Here is a 22,856-nt window from a genome sequence, read left to right as displayed (position 1 = left end):
TCCCAGCAGCCAATTCGCTCTCACAGGGAGGGGCTTCTCCTGGTGCCGTCCGCTAGGCAATGCCAGCGGGCGACGCCAAGGAGTAGGGCCTTCTCTGTGATGGGCCCAACCCTCTGGAATGACCTCCCCCCCGACATTAGAACCACCACTGACTTCCGCTCCTTCCGGCAGAAACTAAAGACTCACCTGTTCCGACTGGCTGGCCTGGCATAATTTCAACGCCTATCTCCTGGCATTTATATTTTTACTGGTTTTTAAGGGGATTATTCTGTAGACTTAATTTTATTGGGTATTGGGATTTTAATGTCTGTTTATTTTAATTATTTATTAGCAATACAGTCCTGCACATCTTTTATCCTCCTCTTATCCATCTATTTTATATTTGTATATATATATATTGTCCATTTAGTAATTTTAATTGTTTTAATTTTGTTCTTTGACATGGACTGTACACCGCCCCGAGTCCCTTTCAGGAGAGGGGGCGGTCTATAAGCGCTAATAAATTGAAATTGAAATTGAATGTACCAGCTGATGCCACGTTTGGTGAGATTAAGACCTTAAAAACAGTGTAAATACAGGGGCTTTGAACTCTCAAGGAAAGAGACAAGATTCTACTACAACTGCATCAGAAGGTAAATCAATTTGCTGCTAGCTTGCTCTAATGACACCAAATCAGAAGGAAAGGATGTACCTGTTACGTCCTGAAGTTTATTTTTCTTTCTTTATTGTTCTACTTGAACATGTGATCTCAAAGTCTGTGGAGCTAGGCAGGGTACGAGCCTTGCAAATAAAATGTATCAGATTAGGCCAAATCTAGTGGAACAGGTTCAACCAGTTAAGTCCCGTCCATTACATCATCTCAGTCAATCAGATCACCCACAAGTATCTCAAGTCATGTTCAGGAAGTTTGCAACCAGCTTCTTCTTCCTTAGACCGTTTCCAAAACACTCAGACCAAAACTGGGGAAGGGGTCCTCTTAGAACAGGGGTGTCAAACTCAAGGCCCGGGTGCAGGATGCGGACCGCGATGTGGTGGGATCCGGCCCGTGGGGCCGTCCTAGTCTACCCAATGCGAAGAGGAAAGATCGGGCCAGAGTAGTTTCGGCCCAGCCTACCCTATGCGAAGAGGAAACATGCCAGCTGTTTGGGGAGTGGTGTCAAGCTGGCCACACCTACCCATTGGCCACACCCACCCACCCGGCCACACCCAGTCGGCCAGTGGTGGGATTCAAAAACTTTTCCTACTGCTTCCGTGGGTGTGGCTTGGTGGGCATGGCAGGGGAAGGAAACTGCAAAATCCCCATTCCTTCCCGATCAGCTGGGACACAGGAGGTAGAGAATAGATGGGCCGGGGCCAGTCAGAGGTGATATTTACAGGTTCTCCGAACTACTCAAAAGTTTCCGCTACTGGTTCTCCGGAATTGGTCAGAACCTGCTAAATACCACCTCTGGGGAGGATACTGCAAAATCTCCATTCCCTCCCGATCAGCTGAGACTTGGGAGGCAGAGAATAGATGGGGGCGGGGCCAGTCAGAGCTGGTAGTTACCGGTTCTCCGAATTACTCAAAATGTTCTGCTACCGGTTCGCCAGAACTGGTCAGAACCTGCTGAATATCACCTCTGCAGCTGCCTCCCCCCCACCCGAGGTCAATCAAAACCCTGAGGCAGCCCTCAATGAAACTGAGCTTGACACCCCTGTCTTAGAACACAACTGCAGTCAAAAGAGGAACTAAAAATGGCCAAGGGTTTGATCTTAAATGACTCTATCCCTCCCAGGTACTGAATTTAAAAAAAGCAAGGAATCATCAAGGGGAGAAGCTAAGGTTGATACACAGTTGTATCCTCAAGGTTGGAAAATATGTAAGAAGGTAATAAGCTCCCCCCCCCCACCCCACCCAAAAGCAGAATGATCGGAATCCCGATTCAATTAGGGACGACGACAGATGTGGTCTGAAGGACGTCTGTATGTGAGTGGCAGCAAAGCATATAATTACACCAATTTTTCCTTGAGGTGGACAGACTTCAAAGACTGATCAAGGGATGTGTTTCCTATCATTGGAATAATCGCTTCAAGCTATGGTGGAGAAGCGAATAAATAGCAGAGCTGGTTTTTTATTTTATTTTATTAGAGATCACCATTCTTTCCTTTTTTTAAATTTGTTTTATTATATAAAATATAAAGAAAAAACAAACAGGAATAGGAAATTAAGGGGCAGAAAAGAAGTGAGAAAAAGTGGGTGTGAGATACAAGGGAGGGAATGCATCGACTTCCGACTCTCTTTAGCACAATACAAGATAAAACGCTCCAACTTTTTGCTTTTACACATGACTATATAACTAGCCATTTCTATAACGACAACTTTTTCTGATCAACAAAACCAAAGTCAAAGTTTTATTTGTTTTTCCATCCCAAACACAAAATCCAGAAGTGATATCCAAATGAAATAAGCCATCAATCTTTCTTAACCAGTAACATAAGTTCACCAATCTTCTGCCATATGTATGCCCTATATAAACAATATTTAACAGATCAGCTTTCATGTCTGGTCCTCATAGATTCAGAAGAGGGGGTCAGTCCAGAAGAAACTAAAGGAGAGAATATAGGGGGGGGGGGAATGAAGATCACGAGATAAAAAGGATCGAGCTACCCCAAGTTGTCATCATGAATAGCAATCTGTATCTCAAGAACCCTTGAGATACTATTATCTATCTATCTATCATCTATCCATCTATCTATCATCTATCTATCTATCTATCTATCTATCTATCTATCTATCTATCTATCTATCTATCATCCATCATCTATCTATCTATCTATCATCTATCATCTATATCTATCTATCTATCTATCTATCTATCATCCATCATCTATCTATCTATCATCTATCATCTATCTATCTATCTATCTATCTATCTATCATCTATCTATCCATCTATCTATCATCTATCTATCTATCTATCTATCTATCTTTCTATCTATCTATCTATCTATCTATCTATCTTTCTATCTATCTATCTATCTTTCTATCTATCTATCTATCTATCTATCATCCATCATCTATCTATCTATCATCTATCATCTATCTATCTATCTATCTATCTATCTATCTATCTATCTATCATCCATCATCTATCTATCTATCATCTATCATCTATCTATCATCTATCTATCTATCTATCTATCTATCTATCTATCTATCTATCATCTATCTATCTATCTATCTATCTATCTATCTATCTATCTATCTATCTATCTATCTATAAGCCAAATACCACTCACTCATCACGAAATCTCCAGAATTGTAAAGCCTATAAACTTGAAATTCGGTTCCTCTTGGCTTCTAGGTACTCGTTAAGATTTTTTTTTTCCAAAATGGCCATCAGATCATCAGTATTTCTTATGCGATATTATATTAACACGTGTCGATGCTAAGGAGTTAGATGTTCTACTCTCCCTCCCCACCTGAAAGGAACTCTGTTCCAACTGTCAGTTGTCTTATGCGGGCATGGCCAGCACATGACTCATCCGGCCTCATGATTTCATAATGAAGAATGCGTATCCAGCTAGTGTCCTATGAGAAGAGAAGCCAAGAAGTATAATTCAAGGTTGGTGTTATTTTCCTCCTGTTTTTTCAACTGTTGTTCACTTTCTAGGCCCAGCATAAAAACTGCATCCCTCTGGAGACGACTTGATAGCATCAAGAAAGTTCAAGAGCTACAATTCTATGAAGTCTTGGCTGATCAACAATATGATACCATTACGGTCTTCTCTGGAGCGCCATTGCCTTACATAGCATATCCATGAAAGAGACCGCGTGAAAAACAGCATGTCTCTTAACACTGCATTATATTTCCATTGAATTAGGCTCCCTGGTTATGCAATCTTGAAAACTGCTGGTTATTTTTCGCACTCTTCCTGCTCATGCAGATAATACAGATATTTTTGAAGATGAGCCTCACGGAGGGCATCCAGAGCCCAGGGGAGGAAAGCCTCCAGAGCCTGGGGAGGGCAAAAATGCCCTCCTGTAGTGATGCAGGAAGCTGATTAGGCCACGCCCCCACAGCCACACCCATCCAGCAACTGGGCAGAGAACCTATTGCTAAAATTTTTCAATCCCACCCCTGGACATTGTAGATGAAAAAAACATGCATTCCACAAGACCATGAAATACATGAGCTTCAGTTACAATTTGCCGCCAGCCGCATGAGTTTCCAACACAATCTTCGTCTGCTGATGTGAAAAAGAATTTCCAGTTCCACCTCGTCGTTACTAAGAAAACCTTCAGATCCTCTGCTCAGGAACAGCATGAACTGATCTTCTTGCAACGGACTAATTATCTGAGATGTCCTAATAAATGGAAGGGAAGCTCGTCTTTTAACCGTTGAACAAAACTGACAGTTTAATTAAAAGGTAATCTTAGGGAGAGCGCTTGCACGCTCCCCCCAAATATGAAAGCCATTTGCATTCCACAATTACGAAAAGTGCTGGAGAAGATGACATTGCCAGAAAAATAAGGCTGCCGATGGATATGGTTACTTCTTTCAGGAAAAAAGAGTCAGGGAAGAATACTTGTTTATGTACAATTAGGATACGAAGAGAAAACTGAAATCTGCAATTCTAATAAATTCTCAAGGGCATGAGATTCTTACATGCCTTTTCCACTGCTTGATCATTGCTTAAATGAAATGCATGAAGATTAAACTATACTTTGACTCCAGAACAGCCTTGATGGCAGGGTGGATTTGATTTATATCAAATACTAGCCGATAACCCGGAGTTGCCAGGATATTTATTTATATGGGGGGCGGGGGGGGGGGGAATGTCCGGACCAAACGTACCGTAATTTCTAATGTTGGATTTTCCTCCTTACTAGAGGGAATCCCCTTGTGGAGTACCGTGAAGCCGTTACCATGGCAACTCCACAGCACTGTACAGTAGCCATTTTATGGCAGTATAGTAAAATACATTTTAAGGCACAACAGGCTGTATCTTAACAGAACACAAATCCCAAGGGGTTTTAGGGATGTCCTACCCACACAGTATTTTTCTAGAGAAAGTCATCTGTGTACCAAGTCGGGTTAAAATTGCTCAAGGCGTTCCAGAGTTATGCTGGAACATACACACACACACACACGATAGATTAGATTAGATTAGATAGATAATAGATAGATGATAGATAGATGATAGATAGATAGATAGATAGATAGATAGATGATAGATAGATAGATAAAGTCAATTTAAATCTTGATTTAAATCACTAGTAGAAAGACTTGATTTAAATCAACTCGATTTAAATCATACTTTTTAAAGAGCAATTGTCATCTCTGTCCTGCAGTAGCTCTTCCTCTTCCTCCGCTGTTGTCTCACCGACATTCTCATTCACTTCAATGCGGCAGTGACACAACTGCAGTGAGGGATGTGGCAGGCAGCAGGTGAGTGGATGCCCACTCAGCCTGACATACCTCATAGGATTGTTGGTGTAGGGAAAACAGGTGAAAGGAAGATTTGTAAAAATAATAAAGCTGGGATACAAATAAATAAATAAAACATGCAACTTGCCTTCACCCTAAGACCTTGTTTGATTATTTTAACATCAAAGCAGACCCTCCGAATTTCTCTAGGAGTTACGTAGCAGCTATTTCTGGAAAGAGTGACCAAAATGCAATAAATGTAATTGTCAAAAAATAAAATATGTTGTATGCTGTCCACAGTAACTTTCCAAGCAATGGGCGGCCATATAAATTTGACTAATAAATGATTAATGCATTCAAACTGGTTTTATTTATTTACTTCGGTGATGTACGGCGCCTTTCCATTCCAAAAAGGTGCTGAGCCATTTACATAATACAAAAATAAAAACACAAAATACTAAAGGGAAAATAATTTAAACCCCCCCCCCCCCCCAATACCCAAGCATACAGAAAAACAAGTTTCGCTAAGGAAAAGTTTGCATAACTTCTGCTTCAGTGACTGCTGCCTGGCACTTTTTCAGACTTGTTAATCATGGTTTGCAAGCCACAAAGACCACATTTGCATATTCCACTAAGCAAAAACAAACCACACATATGATGTGTGAGCCGACTGTTCAAAAAGATGCACAACTTCTTTTTTTTCAATGAATTTTTATTTCAGGCTTTTTGACCAACGTAAGAATTCATGTAAAACTTAACAACCCTAAAAAGAAAATTGTCGGCTACAACTTAAAAGCAACCTTTGCTTTTTGCTTATCAGCTATACAAGGAACTAAAGAATTATAACAAGAAATGAATGAATGAATGAATGAATGAATGAATGAATGAATCTATCTATCTATCTATCTATCTATCTATCTATCATCTATCTATACAAATAAACAAATAAATTTTACATAACACACACAGGAAGACAAATTCTGAAAAATTCCTATTAAGATACAAACTAAGATCAGGATGCAAAATCCTTTTACTATAAAAACAAAAAGACAAGAGTAGTAAATTTCTGTACGCTCCAGATTTAATAATATATAAAGGACTGACCAAAGTATATTTACTGTAATAGTATATGGGCCTCTCTTTCGTTTACATTTGGTACATTTTAAGCACTATTACGTATGAGGGGGAGGGTTTTTGGGTTGATTTTTCTTGATTTTTCTACCTTTTAATGATGTTTCGGTACTCATACCACACCACAAAAATAAAAGCAAATTCAAAAAAATGAATCCGTAACTGAACAAGAACATGTGCAAAGGAGATAGTTAAGGCTTAAAACGGCAATTCTGTTGGAAAAACTAAGTGTAAATACGGACTGGCATACCCTGGTTTAGTCTAAGTACTATGAAACCTATAAGAGGAGATGTGGAACCAGAAATCAAAAAACTAACTTTCATTTAAAGTGATTGTAAAATGTCATTTAAGCTTAAATAATGGAAAAAACTGTGCAGGGAACTAAAGAATTATAACAAGAAATGAAAATGACAGTTACAAATTATATAAAGTTATATGACACACAAACATACATTTCTCCTGAGATAAAGGTGTTTGTCCATCTCTCCCCCAAAAGCCAACTGACCTCAATACTTATACCCATTATGATTCACTAAGCCCTCAAGACATCACTGTCAACCAAAGTGCATCTAGTCAAGGCTATGGTTTTCCCAGTTGCAATGGATGGCTGTGAAAGTTGGACCATAAGGAAGGCGGAGCGCCAAAGAATTGAGGACTTTGAACTATGGTGCTGGAGAAGAAGACCCCTGCGAGTCCCTTAGACTGCAAGGCGATCTAACCGGTCGGTCCTAGAGGAGATCAACCCTGACTGCTCTTTAGAAGGCCAGATCCTGAAGATGAAACTCAAATACTTTGGCCACCTAATGAGAAGGAAGGACTCACTGGAGAAGAGCCTCATGCTGGGAAAGATGGAGGGCAAAAGAAGAAGGGGGTGACAGAGAATGAGGTGGCTGGATGGAGTCACCGAAGCAGTAGACGAGAGCTTAAATGGACTCCAGAGGATGGTTGAGGACAGGAAGGCCTGGAGGAACGTCGTCCATGGAGTTGCAACCATTGCAACTAACAATAACAAAGCCCTCCAGAAAAAAAAAAACAGAAATTTGCAGACTGATGTGAGGACACCCAAGAGGCAGCATCTGATTAGAAGCTTCGCCTGTCCCGATTCCTCTTCCTTGGGTGCCCCACAAAAGAGTCAGCCCAGCCTTGTCCTTATCCATTATTACATCCTCTAATTATTACATTATTACACCCCACCGATAAGCAAAACAAAAAAAGTTAAGGAAGAGACTATTTACATCTGGAAGTGACGCAATTACACCTGGGTCCTTCCTGGGAAAAGGCAGGCTGAACTTGTGGCTCAGAAAGGTTCGAATCCCTAATACAGGTCTCCTGTGGGCAGGGGGTTGGACTAGATGACCTCCAGCTCTGTTACTGTTTGGGGCAAGACGTTTTGCAAAGGAGCTGCGCCAGGCAATGAGCAAGCCACGGATCTGCCAGCAGGACCGGCTGGATTCCCAATCCAGCGGGATGGAGGGAGGGAGGGGGGGGATCCAGGAGCAAAACGGCAGGCAGATCTCGCCCAGCTGATCTGCTGTTGCAAGAGCTCCGAAGGGGGCAACCCAGGAGAAAAGCTCCCCAGCTCATGAATGCCACCCTGGCCAGATCCGGTCCTAGACAGGGAAGGGCCGCTGGCGTGGGGGAAGCCAGCTTGGGAGGATGCCCGGATGCCCACCCACTCCCAGTCCCCAGGCAGGGAAGGGGGGCGAGGAACGGGGGTGGGTGGGCTTTTTGGAAAGCAAGCCGAGTTGGGCATCACCAGCCCCGGAGACCCTGCAGCCGCTGCCCATCACCGCCTTTACAAAGTCTGCATCTTTGCCCTTGCGCCCCCTCCCCGCCACGAGTCCTCCCCCGCGTCCGCCCCCCCCGCCAGCCCCCCCCCCGCTCGCCGCGGCCCCCTCACCTGCAGCCACACCTCCGCCTCCAGGGCGCCTGCGCCACGGAGGGACCTATCAGCAGGCGAAGGAGGAGGGGAGAGGGAACACCGGCGTTAGGCTCCGCCTGCCCTCTGTCGCCAAGCTTAGAGAGGGGTGGGGAGAGAGAGATACTTGGGGGGCTCTCGAGGTCGTCTAGCCGGGCAGCCTCCGGAGTGAGGAAGGGTTAAGCTGAGAGCCCTTCCCGAGGGTCTTTCTCTCTCTCTCTCTCTCTCTCTCTCCTTTGATGGATCTCTGGAAGGTAGAAAGGTTAAAGGCAAGAACTCTCGCTCTCTGGTGCAAAGGGACGTCACCTGGACCAATGTTGCTCAACCTGGGCAATTTTTAGACGAACTGCAAATCCCAGAATCCCCCTCCCAGGATGCACAGACTGCAACTCCCAGAATCTTCCCAGCATGCATGGATTGCAAATCCCAGAATTCCTCAGCCAGCCTGCATGGACTGCAAATCCCAGAATTCTGCCAGCATGCATAGACGGAAAGTCCCAGAATTCCCCACCCACTGCAACTCCCAGAATTCCTTAGCATGCCTGGACTGCAACACCCAATATTTCTCAGCCAGCATGCATGGACTGCAGCTCCCAGAATTCTGCACCAGACAGGCATGAACTCCAAATCCCATAATCCCCCTCCTAGCATACATGGACTGGGGCTCCCAGAATTCCTCATCCAGCCTGCATGTACTGCAAATCCCAGAATCCTCCCAGCATGCATGGACGGAAGCTCCAAGAATCCCTCACCCAGCAAGCATGTACTGCAAATCCTAGAATCCCCCTCCCAGCATGCATGGATTGCAGCTCCCAGAATTCTGCACCAGGCATGTGTGGACTGAATTCACCAGGTATGCATGGGCTGCAACTCCTAAGAATTCTGCAGCCAGCCTGCATGGACTGCGGCTCCCAGAATCCTCCCAGCATGCATGAACTGCAAATTCCAGAATTCCCTCCCAGCATCCATGGATTGCAGCTCTCAGAATTCTGCACCAGGCATGCATGGACTGCAAATCCCAGAATTCCTCAGCCAGCCTACATGCCCTGCAAATCCTAGAATGCTCCCTGTATGCATGCATGGACGGAAGCTCCCAGAATTCCCCACCAGGTATGCATGGACTGCAACTCCCAGAATTCTTTAGCCAGCACGCTGTCTGGGGAATTCTGGGACTTCAAATCCACCCATTTCAACTCTGCCCGGAATCCCTGCTTGGGACAGAATTAAGGTGAGCATTTCTGGCCAACAACCACCCACCCGTGTGCAGAAATGACCTCCCGCTCAGCTGCAGCAGCACCAACCTAAGTATGCAGATACACACTCCTTTTGGCCACAGAGCTCAAGCCCTTCGACTTGAATTTCTGAAGGACTAACTCCCTCCAAGGTCATCTCTTGGGGGATCAAGCCCCAAAGGCTCTCTGCTGCAGCCCCTTCACCCAGAAGAAAGACAGGAGGTTTGGTGAGGTTCCCTGTATGTCTTTGACTTCCATGAAGTGCTTCATCCTTTCAAAGGCCAGGAAGGCAAGTCCATGGGAAGAACCCGTCAGAGACAAAGAACCTAAAACTTTTCTTTCTTGTGGACCCAAAGGTGCTTTTAGAAGAGCCGGCTGCATTTTCTTGGTTTTCCTTTGGAGAACAGAACTGAAGAAGCTTCTTCGATGAGAGGCCAAACGCCTTCAAAGAAAAACCAGAAAGTCCAGTTACCGCTTCAAAAAGCACCTTTGGGACAACCAGAACCTGGATGACTGAGAATCTCCATAGACCAGGAATCGGCAACCCGTGGCTCTGGAGCCACATGTGGCTCTTTTATCCCCCTGCTGAGGCTCCCTGTCATCGGTCGGCTCCACAATTGATAGGGCTTTCGGTGAGGACAGGTAGAGGGGGGGAAATGCCAAGGTAGGAGAAGACTCTATGGTGGGGGTACCGGACGTCCGGTCAGAAGAGGAAAAAGAATGCCGCACTAGGAGCAGACTCTATGGTGGAGGAACTGAATTTCTGGTCTGCTCCAGAATTGAACGGGGGGGGGGGGGGGCTTCCAGGTAGGATCTTTGAGTGTTTAAGGTTGTCAACCCTGCCATAGACACTTGTGGACTTTTTTGGAAAGCAAATTCAGGTCTCTTTGGAGTAATTCTACTTTCCCTAAAATATCCCTCCTGCTTTCCATTGCATGAAATAAATAAAATCAATAAAACAGGCCTATAAAGATGGGAAACTCTTAAGGGGCCAGTCCAAACTCAAAACCTGAAGGCGGGACAAGAAGCAATGGATGGAAACTAACCAAGCAGAGAAGCCACCTAGAACTAAGGAGAAACTTCCTGACAGTGAGAACAATTAATCAGTGGAACAACTTGCCTCCAGAAGTTGTGAATGCCCCAACACTGGAAGTCTTTAAGAAGAGATTGGATAACCATTTTGTCTGAAATGCTACAGGGTTTCCTGCCTGAGCAGGGGGCTGGACCAGAAGACCTCCAAGGTCCCTTCCAACTCTGTTATTCTAATTCTAAAACTATAGCTAATGCCGAAAACCAGAAAAGAAGGTATTGCCTTCTGACGTGAGATTGACGTTCCTTGCCGAGAGATTGGAAAACATCTCTCCAGTTGCTAGGGGACAGATAACAATGGGATCTTAAGATAAAACTGACAGGAGGACAAACAATAGAACAATGAGACAGTCCCCATGTGAACCTGATATTGAGCCGTTGTCATCGCTTGTGCAACTCGAATGCACAATTCCTGCTTCAGCCAGCAGAGGCACTCAAAGCGCAAGCGGGATATTGCTGTAGTTTCCAGTTTGACCCTCTTTTTCCTCTTAGTCAACACACAAATTCCGTGACGTCAATAGAAGCGCAAAGAACTGGCAAATATTTGAATATCACATCCGTAAACCACAAAAGAAGGCAAATAGACTCCACTTTAGTCAGCTGCCAGCTATCTCACAAGGACCAAACTAAATTTAACTTTGAAACATGTATAGAGTTTTCCTCAACTTACGACCGCAGTTGAGCCCCAAATTTCTGCCGTTAAGTGAAACATTTAAGTCAGTTTTTCCCGAGTTTGCGACCTTTCTCGCCACAGTTGCTCAATGAATCATTGCCGTTCATAAGTTAGTAACCCGGTTGTTAAATGAATCTGGCTTCCTCACCTTTGCGTGTCAGAAAGTCAAAAAAGGGGATCGTATGATCGTAGGACACAGCAACGGGCGTAAGCATGAATCAGATGCCAAGCGTCTGAATTTGGATCACATCCTCCTGGGGACGCTGCAAAGGTCATAACTGTGAAAAACGGTCATAAGTCACTTTTTCAGCGCCATTGTAACATTGGGCAGACACTAAATGAACTGCTGTATGTCGAGGACTACTTATAGTATACTCTGTAACCAGAAAATTCCATAATGAGGGCCATGGAGGGAAGAATGAATCAATAAATGATAACTAAATCAATATATTCAAGCTATGTTTAAAAGTTTTTATGATGTGGACGGTATAATGAAAAGGCAAAATTCCCTTTCAAAATTTTAAACTAGTGATGGCTAACTTTTTTCTAAAGTGCCAAAACTGTGTGCATTTGCCCACCCACCTGTGCATGCGCAAGCAGCCCACCTACCTGCGCATGCGCGAGCGACCCCCACACAGGGGGAGGATTTTGACCTCTCCAGGCTCCGGAGGCTTTCCAAAGGCTGAAAATCAGCTGGCCAGCACACGCATGCGTGCCAGAGTTGAGGGCTGCCAAAGGCTGCCATGCCGGCAAATATGGCTCCGCGTGCCACCTGTGGCACGTGTGCCATAGGTTTGCCATCATGGTTCTAAATTATGAGAGCAATAATTTGACTCCAGATGTTGCTGTAGAAATCAGAAAGGCAGCTCCGCTGTAAACTGCTGGATGAGGTACAAAGGACAACATGCGGCAAATATTTGGCAGTAAAAAAAATATCAAGAAAGAAGAAAGAAAAAGAAAGAAAGGAAAAGAAAAGAAAGAAAAAAAGAAAGAAAGAGAAAGAAAGAAAGAAAGAAAGAAGAAAAAGAAAGAGAAAAAGAAAGAAAGAAAGAAAGAAAGAAAGAAAAATAAAAGAAAGAAAGAAAGAAAATGAAAGAAGAAAAAGAAAGAAAAACAAAAGAAGAAAGAGAAGAAAGAAAGAAAGAAAGAAAGAAAGGAAGGAAGGAAGGAAGGAAGGAAGGAAGGAAGGAAGGAAGAAAGAAAGAAAGAAAGAAAGAATAATAGAATGGGGCAAAACAGTAACTCAAAGATAGAATTCAGCATGTTAAATCAGAATGCCCTGCCTGCAAGATAGAAAAAATATTCTTGTGGAGGGGAAAAACCTGACAAAGGAAAGTATTGAAAGATGAGAAGTCCACTCAAAGGCAAATATTAACTCTTTTTAACCTTAGTTGTTTCAGAAGGCAAACAGCTAAAGCCCATGGAAATAAAACAATTGGAGGAAAATTCAATAATGGAAAGAAGAGCTGCAAAAATAAAATAAAAAACTCTTACCAACACGATTGTTCGGAAAAGGTGTGCCAAGGAAATTAAGCTGGAAAAATTAAGCTGAATCTACACAGACAGAAGATATCTATGGAAATTCTCAATTGTCCGGGTCACGACTGTCCCAAAAGGTGATTTTTCAAAAGGCAACTGGATTTTTTTTGGTGTTTCTTTTTTTTCCTCCTTGAAAACATTTCACTTCTGATCCAAGAAACTGAAGACGTTTGGAAGAAAAAAAAGAAAAAAAATCAATTGCTTTTTGGAAAAAAAGCACCTTTGGGATTGGAGACAGAAGGGATCCAAATTTTAAGGGGAATTCAAGCACATTTATTAAAAATGTAGGTAGATAAAAACCAGGGCGTGAAGGCAAGGAGCTATGGCAAGGTATCTCTCTTGCAACAAATATTGGAATTCGTTCCCAGACGAGCTGTAAAATTAATCAAGACGGATTGGCTGCAATTGAACAAGAGGATTTAAGCAAGCAAATTGCACAATCCTATATATGTACGTATGTATATCTTTATTAGATTAAGATGCATGCTGTGTTTGGGTCTAATCAGGAAAGAACGAAGCCACGCCAAAAATGCACACATACAGGAAAAGCTCAAATAACACGAGCAGATTAAAAAAAAAAATAGCTAAAGCTTATAGAAAGTTGAGAATTATCAAAGGGGGTGGGGGTGGGGGTGGATGCCAGAGAAGCATAACATATGGGTTGGCCCAATATTAGGAACGGAAATGAAGTAGAGCAATTCCCAATTTGCTTAAATCCCAGGACCTCAAGCGAAGCAACATGAAACAACATTAAATAAATAACTCGGCTGCTGCGTGTTTTTATTTTTGCATTGTGACTTTTGTATATTGTATTTAATTGTTATACCTTGCATTTAATTGTTAACCGCCATGTGTCAGATAGATGGCTGTATAAATTCAAATAAGTATTCCCTCCCCCCGCCCCCAAGGTTGGAAAACATCACATATAAACCGTCCCCAAATGTTTTATTTTTAGTGCCTGAGAGGCCCATTGGATGCTGGGTGAAAAAAAGCTAGTAATATATTTACAATATCCAGCTTGCCATTTAGAAAATGTGGTCACGGCTGCCAGGTGTTCTTCTAAACTAAGCCGCGTATCCAGGAGGACTCCCAGATTGCGGACCCTCTCTGAGGGGGCTAAAATTTCTCCCCCTATCATCAAAGATGGAACAAGAGGCACAAATATGGATGACGGGAACCACAGCCACTCAGTCTTGGAGGGATTGAGCTTGAGCCTGTTCCTCCCCATCCAGATCCGTAAAACCTCCAGGCATCGGGACATCACGTCGAGGGCATCGTTTGGGTGGTTTGGGGTAGAGATGAAAAGTTGGGTATCATCAGCGTATTGATGATACCGTACCCCAAAACCATGGATGATCTGGCCCAGCAGTTTCATGTATATGTTGAACAGGAGGGGTGAAAGAACTGACCCCTGGGGCACCCCACAAGTGAGGCGCCTCGGGGTCGATCTCTGCCCTCCAGTCAACACGGACTGCAATTGATCCGAGAGGTAGGAGGAGGACCACCGCAAAATGGTGCCCCCCACTCCCAATCCCCCCGAGTCATTGCAGTAGGATACCATGGTCGATGGTATTGAAAGCCGCCGAGAGGTCTAATAGGACCAGGACAGAGGAGCAGCCCCTGTCCCAGGCCCACCAGAGATCATCGACCAACGCGACCAATGCCGTCTCCATGCTGTACCTGGGCCTGAAACCCAAGTGAAACGGATATATATACATGTTTTGTTTCGTATATCTTTTCTATCAGTTCCATATATAACAACCTTTATATACATTTAAGTCAGCTTATGTCTTATTTCCTACTATTTTTGTCTACAGTCTATTTTGTATTTCCACCTCTTATTCATTCTCGGGTTTTGTATTTGTTTTGTAGTTTCTTGATCTCTCTTCTTCTCTTTATTGCTTTCCTACTTTTTTCCCTCTTTCCTCTAGCGATTTATACCATAAGTCCCATACTGAGTAATATTCATGATGTCTCATTCTTGTTTAACGATAAATGCTCTGGTCGCAATCGTGGGCCTAAGTTGAGGACTAGATGATCAATGTTTCTCAATTTAGCAACTTTTAAGGCGTGTGGACTTCCCAACTCCCCAAAATATTAGCCGAGGAATTCTGGGCTCTGAAGTTCACACACTTTTAAAGTTGCCAAGTTGAAGAAACTCTGAAGGCTGCTAATTTATAAAACACCGGCTTAGATTCATTACCACCATCAAACTTGAGCTAAAACGTAGAAAAATGAGGACATCGGTTACCCAGCAAAGCAAAAGAATTCAGGCATCGCATTACACAAAGTGAATGTCTCAGAGCAGCATCTTGCTAAAGCCAAACGTTTATACGGTCTTCTCTGAAAATAAGAAGAGGAACGTGCACAGATGCTGTAGGAAAAATTCGGGAAACATGTTGCATTCCTAAAGAACGAACCCAGGACAGAAAGAAATCAGCAGATGGAGAAGAGAGAAAAACAGTATTCCAAAGTGAAGTAATGCAAATGAAATTTAGAATCAGAATCAGAATAGAGCTGGAAGGGACCTTGGAGGTCTTCTAGTCCAGCCCCCTGCTCAAGCAGGAGACCCTATGCCATTTCAGATAGGTGACTGATGGAGCACCCATAACTTCTGGAGGCAAGCAGTTCCACTGGTTAATTGTCCTCCCTGTTAGGAAGCTTCTCCTTAGTTCTAGGCAGCTTGTCTCCTGGATTAATTTCCATCCATTGTTTCTTGTCTTGCTTTCTGATGCCTTAGAAAATAAGTGTTGATTAAGAGCTAGAATAAGTGATAAGAGAAGGGGGAATATTAGTGTGTGCATTTTTATATAATAAAAATAAAAGTAATAACAAGAGAAAACATGGAGTAATTGAACAATGACAGTTTGCAACCTAATACAAATATGTATCATTATTAGAAATATATAAGTTGATTGAATATAATAATTATGATTAGCTTTATTAGTTTTATTTATTTTAGAATATACCCAGGTGCCGCACGGTTCATGCATTGATTTGATACATTTGTAATTAAAAAAATAAATAAGTTGACCCCCTCTACTTTGTGGGAGCCCTTTAAATACTCATTCAATTCACCAACAAGTGAATTGCATCAGACAGGATAGGGGGAGAAAGAGCCTAATTTGTGGCAGATCAGAAGGAGTACAGAAACACATTTTCTGACTAACAAATATAATTAAAAAACATATGTTTTCATGGGCTGCGGCTTCTGGCTTTTACTAAAATTGGCTAGCTGGAAATTCTAACTGCTTTTGGTTAGGTGTGGTTTTTTTTTTTAACTTGGTATGGTGGTAAATTAAAGTCAACTCTGTAAAAAGGATTGATCGATTTGGATCGATTTTGCTTATTTAATTTATAGGCGCTATAAATCCCAGCTCTGGTTGATTAAGCGGAATAATATAAAGGGCGTACAAAGCTAACAAGCTTGGAAAAAAGCTTGGTTTTTAGCTTTATGATGTGATTTGTTTTTATCGTTCCTAGACAAATAGGCTTTGTACCACTATCGTACATCAGCTACTTTCTCAGCCTGCCAAATAATCTTGTTAACACAGAATATTTCTGAGTGTTTTCTATCTGCTGAAATGGTCTTTTTTATTAATCTTGCTCTACTGTGTTTTTTAAAAAATCAGAATGCCTTGTTTTTAAAAAGCGGCACGTAAAATAAAAGATTGTTGGGCTTAAACCTGAGGAAAACTTAGTTTCATGCAATTCTGCCCTCCATTAACTGCACCAAATATATAAGTATATATTCAAGAGCGAGATATAAAAGAGGGGGAAAAAAACATAGGGTGGATTAGCCAAGGGAATAAGAAATGATACTAAATTATATTTGGGTTTGTGGAAATACCGTCCCAAGAAAACATAAACCGAGATTCGAAAGAGACACCTATAACAACAGAAAAAGAAAGAGAGAGAGGAGAGAACGAGAGGAAGAGGAGGGAAAGAAGAAAGAGGTAAGGAGAGGAGGGTGGAAGGGAGAGAAAGAGAAGGAAAGAGGGTAGGAAGGGGAAGAGGAAGAGTAGGAGTAGGGGAAAGGGAAGGGAAGAAGGAAGGGGAAGGAGAGGAGAAAGGATGGAAGGAGAGAAGGGAGGGAGGGAGAAAAGAAAGGGAAAATAAGGTGGTGTTACAAGAGGCGGAAGGGATGGTAAATAAAGCAACCCAAACTGGATATTATAACTTATTAAATGGAATAACAAATGTATAAGAATGACAAACGTAAAGAAGAATAGCAGTTATGTGAATGTATACTCACAATGGTGTGTAAGAGAATAAAAAAAATGGCACAATAATAATAAAAACTGCACCAATATTCTTAGTTCGGTGATTGCGACTGAGACCCCACTCAATTCCCCTGCACATTCTCCCAACTCCCTTTTTTTTGGGGGGGGGGGGGGAAGAAGTCCATTATACCCCCGACCTCTTATGAAAATTCGAGGCCATGGTGATTGACAAGACCATCGTGATATCCAATGGATTCGTGTATCAAGAGAGTCTCAGTCTCATTGCAGTTCCTCCGTCAGCCTCCCTGGGTGATCCTAGGCCAGATACTTTGTCATAGGTTTGATGTGAAAATAAAACTCATTGGGTGCCAGAATTAGATGAACATATGGTACCGGGCCAAATTGTGGCTGGGTTTGGGTTTGGGTTAGCATATTTTACGAACCCAGTCACTGCAGCGTGTTAACTATGGTTTATGGCCTAGTTATCACAGGAATCCAGCCAACTGTGGTTTATTCAGCATTAAACCACAGTTACTTGGCTTAGTGCAATCAATGATAACTGTTTGTGGGAGCTGTTTGGAGAGCCAAGCTAGATATTTTACATGTGACTTTGAGATTTGGAGCCTGCCAACATTTCTGGATGGAAAGTGACTCGTTTTATGATATGCCACAAGGTTTTTATTTATTTATATTTATATTATTTATATTTATATTATTTATATTTATATTTATGGTGCAGGGTCTCCTGCTTGGGCGGGGGAGGGAGGGTTGGACTGGATGACCTATAAGGTCCCTTCCAACTCTGTTAGTTTGTGAAGACATGTTAGGTTTTTTTAAGCCCCCATGAAACAGTTCAAACTCCTGGGGATCCGTGTTACGTCAAAAGACATGCGAATGGGACTGGATCGCCTGCCCCAGTTAATGTAAGCAGCAGCCCTAGGCATGTTTACAGGTGGTCCTCGACTTACAACGGTTTACTTAATGACCATTCAAAGTTAAAATGGCACTGAAAAAAGAGACTGATGGCCATTTTAAACACTTATGACTGTTGCAACCATTCCTATGATTTACATTCGGCTGCTTGACAACTGACTCAAATTTCTGACAGTTGCAACAGAGTGTGTGTGTGTGTGTGTGTGTGTGTGTGTGTGTGTGTGGTGACATGATCCCCTTTTGTGACCTCCCGACAAGCAAATTCAATGGGGAATCTTCCCTCAGACCCTCCCTCTCGTCATAATCCTCCTTCCTTCCTTCCTTCCTTCCTTCCTTCCTTCCTTCCTTCCTTCCTTCTCCTTTCTTCCTCCTTCTCTTCTTTTCTTCTTTTTCTTTTGTCTTTCCTCTTTCCTTTTCTCCTTAACTGACCCTTCTTGGATGCTCCAATGCAAAAAGGGGAAACATTTCTCCTTCTGTTTTGTTTTTAGTTTCTTTTGCTAGCCCTCTGCCAGCGAAAAGCGAAGGACCAGCCCAAAGATGATGCCTTTGCAGCCCTCCTGGGCTCCATCTTTGCTGGCAGAGGCACCGTCGGCCGGTCCTTCGCTGTTTTCCAGGGTGGTCCCACAGGCCAGATCTAAGCACCCCGCGGGCTGGATGCGGGCTGCGAGCCTTGAATTTTATCCTAAGGATGTAGCCCAGGAAGGTGAAAGAAGACACACGCAGGGGGACACACACCCCAGAAGAATGGCAAAGCAACTTTAAATTATGGCCAAACGAAGGAGATAGATGTGACCAGGTAGTCCTCAAGAGTTGAGTTCAACTAAGGGAAGCCTTTGCTTTTTCAGACAATTTGTGTAGTTGGCACATCAGCTATGAAATGCAACAACTTTAAATGGTACAGTATTGAGCAGTGCATGCAAGAAATCAGTCTGTCGTAATATACAATTGCTCCTTATTTCACAAAAGAGCCTATAATCTATGTAGAGGTATAATGATAATAAACACAAGAGGTATAATCAATCCTGGATGATAAATTGCGGAAGGAAGGAAGGAAGGAAGGAAGGAAGGAAGGAAGGAAGGAAGGAAGGAGGAAGGGAAGGAGGGAGGGAGGGACGAAAGGAAGAAAGGAAGGAGGGAGGGAGGAAAGGAAGGAGGGAGGGAGGAAAGGAAGGAGGGAGGGAGGGAAGGAAGGAAGGAGGGAAGGAGGGAGGGAGGGAGGGAAGGAAGGAGGGTGGGAAGGAAGGGAGGGAAGGAGGGAGGGAAGAAAGGAAGGAAGGAAGGAGGAAGGGAAGGAGGGAGGAAGGGAGGGAAGAAAGGAAGAAAGTAAGGAGGGAGGGAGGAAAGTAAGGAGGGAGGGAGGGAAGGAAGGAGGAGGGAAGAAAGGAAGGAAGGAGGGAAGGAAGGAAGGAGGGAGGGAAGGAAGGAAGGAGGGAGGGAAGGAAGGAGGGAGGGAGGGAGGGAGGGAGGGAGGGAGGGAGGGAAAGAAGGAAGGATTTCTCTGCCAGCTTCCCACAAGCAAATTCAACGGTGAAGCCAGCAGGACGGCTCCGTTTTTGGCTGTGATGGCCTCCTGCAGGCCTCTGCCAGCAAAAACAGAGCCGAGGTCGGCAGCGCACAGCCCGCCCAGGCTCCGTTTTTTGGCCGCGATGGCCTCCTGGAGCCCTCTTCCAACCCTCTCTCTCTGAGCTTCATTTTTGCCAGCAGAGGGCTGCAGGAGGCCATCACAGCCAGAAACGGAGCCCGTGAAGATTGCGCGTGGCCCTCCCGAGTTCCATTTTCACTGGCAGAGGCACAGCGGGCCACTCCTTTGTTGTTTCCAGGGTGCCCCCACGGGCCAGATCTAAGACCCCACGGACCAGATCCGGCCCACGGGCCTTGAGTTTGACACCCCTGGTATTCTATGTGGCCGCGTGAAAAGAAGAGGGGGCAGATGCCATGCTAGAAATCCTTTGGAAGGCCTTGAAATGGAAGCCGAATACAAAAATAGAAAACGGCTTATTTTTCTTCTTTCTTTCTTTTTTTTCCTCCCCTGTTAGAATAGCTCCAAAGCGAAATGTGTGGTCTTCTTTCCTGAACTACTCAAATCATGAAAGAGGTCATTGTGATTAAATTGCAGACTTCTGAAGACGACGCGATATGAAAATTTATCCCCGGGACAATGTGGAGCAAAACGCTGCATTCCTTCCCGTTAGTCAAAGACCAATATTAATGATCTGCAGCCTGGCATTTGCATACAGATATAACCAGGGCTGCGAATAGGCAAGAAAATATTTGGATCCGAGGCCAAACAGACTCTGAGTTTTTCTTTTTTTTAAAATAAAACTAAACAAGTAAGTTGCCAAGGATATGTGCTGTTGCACCCTTCCCCTTACTAAGTCAGAAAGGTATTCTGTGTTGAGAAGCGTGGTTGGAAAAAAAAAATACTAAAGGTCTTTTGCTCATCATTTTTGCGGCGGAGATGATCTCACAGGCAGCTTTTAATTAGAAGATGGTCTGTTCCTTCTATCCTTATCCTGAGCTAGTCTTCACCGTAGTATTTATTGCTGCAAAATATTTATAACATGCCTCGTTTCCGCATTCTAAAAGGCTCATTGAAATGAAATACTAGAAGGCAAAACAGAGTTGACACTCTTGCTACTGAACCTACAGTATCTCCAAAGCATATCTACTGTATCTTGACGGATGACTTAATTGGCAATTTTAGACTTGCGTCTTCTTGTTTCGTTTAACTCGTTCTCTCCAGATCCTGCGCGATTAACATTCTACTTTGGTCACGTAGGCGGCTCCTCTCCCCTCTCTACGTCTTGTTGGAAGAAAAGTCCATCTGGGTTCAGATCCGAGTGGGGCGGGGGGGGGGGGAATGGAAGCATGGAGGGTGCTTGGAAAGATGGTTTTGATGGGGGACAGGATCACACGGCTTGAGCTCCTGAGCAGAAAAGGAGGATCACTTGTGCGTCTTTTGAGTCCCAAGCTTGGTTGAGTTCCCAGATGCCCTCTGGTGAGTTTCTGTGGAAGGCTATTCCCAACTTTGTTATGTACAGTAGCTCAGAGCTCCTAATGGCCCATTGACAAAGGGGGGGGCTATTAAGAGTGACTCTGTTTCCTGCCTAAAAACGTGTTTCTACGTTTTCTTATCCAGGGAAATACAATATTCTGCCTCCTTAATATTTCCCCGGATATTTCATTTTTCTAGAAGAGGGGTAGGTGCTAACTTTCTCCAGTCTGACTGAGTTTATACTTCAACTGGCCTCCGAAGAAGAGCCAGAGAGGCTGTGGACAAGCGATTCTGGGCTTGTTCAATCCTCCTGAAGCGGCTGTGAGGAGTATACCATTTCGGAAAACACGTCCAGTCTCTTCTTAAAAGTCGTTCCACTGGTTGATTGTTCTCACTGTTGGGAAGTTTCTCCTTGGTTCTGTTGGAAGAAATGTCCTTCTGGGTTCAGTTCCAAGTGGGGAGGAAAATATTGGAAACATGGAGGCTGCTTGGAAAGATGGTTTTAATGGTGGACAGGATCACATGCCTTGAAGATGTTGGGTGAAGGAAAAAAAGGGGCAGAGATGCTGAGAGTGCCTCAGTTTTAAGACCTCTCTGGGCTTTTGAATTTGAGCTTGTATTCTGATTGTTTGTCAGACTCCCATGGGGCCATGCAGGGGCAACTCTGTCGGCTGTCCTGAGTCCCAAGCTTGGTTGAGCCTTGCTGGGTGATGTCATTTTCCCAGGTGCCATGTGGTGAGATGGGTAGAGGGCTAATCCTATCATGTCCTAAGGGCCATGTCTTAATCCCATCACCCTGGAGCCGAAGGGGCGGGGCAGGAAGCTGCTTTGTCATTAAAATTATTCTCCAAGACACCTGAGTGTAGAACGAGAAGCAATGGGTGGAAACTAATCAAGGAGAGAAGCAACCTGGAACTAAGGAGAAATTTCCTGACAGTTAGAACAATTAATCAGTGGAACAGCTTGCCTCCAGAAGTTGTGAATGCCCCAACACTGGAAGTCCTTAAGAAGATGTTGGATAGTCATTTGTCTGAAATGGTATAGGGTTTCCTGCCTAGGCAGGGGGTTGGACTAGAAGACCTCCAAGGTCCCTTCCAACTCTGCTATTGTATTTATTGTAAAAACATGTTTCCCCTTTTCTCATCCAGGGCAATATAATATTCTGCCTTTTTAATATTTCCTAGAATATTTCATTCTTCTATGAGAGGGGTGGGTGCTAACTTCCTACAGTTCTAAGTTGCTTCTCTCCTTGATTAGTTTCCACCCATTGCTTCTTGTCCTGCCCGCAGGTGCTTTGGAGAATAGTTTGACTCCCTCTTCTTTGTGGCAACCCCTGAGATATTGGAAGACTGCTATCATGCCCCGCCAGTCCTTCTTTTCATTAAACTAGACATACTCAGTTCCTGCAACCATTCTTCGTATGTTTTAGGAAGGAAGCAGGAAGGGATCATTTAGACTCAATTTCCCCCCTGTCAGGACCATGGTATGCCAACGCTACCTGTCCAATGTGATATTTTAATACTTGACAGGAAAGGGTGATAACTTTAGAAAGAAACAAAGCTGAACTTAGTCATAATAACACTGTCAGCCTTTCAGACAGCGTGTTTTTAAAAAATCATTTTATCACTAGGGCTTGAGATGCTGGACAAAAATTTAGTATCCTTCCTGCCATTTTTCATCTCTCTCAACAACTCTTAAGTGCCTTTGTCAAA

At 43.6% G+C, this 22,856-nt stretch overlaps 1 protein-coding gene across 2 annotated transcripts in view; it reads right to left on the bottom strand.

Moving 5' to 3' along the window:
• CCDC91 (coiled-coil domain containing 91) overlaps window positions 1-8,488 on the bottom strand; it is a 125,029-nt gene extending 116,541 nt beyond the window's left edge. Inside the window, exon 1 of one of the 2 annotated variants that reach the window (XM_081958005.1) lies at window positions 8,443-8,488. The gene's annotated coding sequence lies outside the window, so the exon portion shown is untranslated. Of the gene's footprint in view, window positions 1-691; window positions 1,549-8,442 lie in introns of those variants that run through there. The other variant, XM_081958006.1, reaches the window with a different exon arrangement.
• Between the last annotated feature and the right edge of the window lie 14,368 nt (window positions 8,489-22,856).

The sequence above is a fragment of the Natrix helvetica genome, assembly GCF_964273705.1.
Source record: "Natrix helvetica genome assembly, chromosome: 6".
In the NCBI taxonomy this organism is placed as follows: Eukaryota; Metazoa; Chordata; class Lepidosauria; order Squamata; family Natricidae; genus Natrix; species Natrix helvetica.
This window is presented reverse-complemented; position numbering and strand designations above follow the sequence as displayed.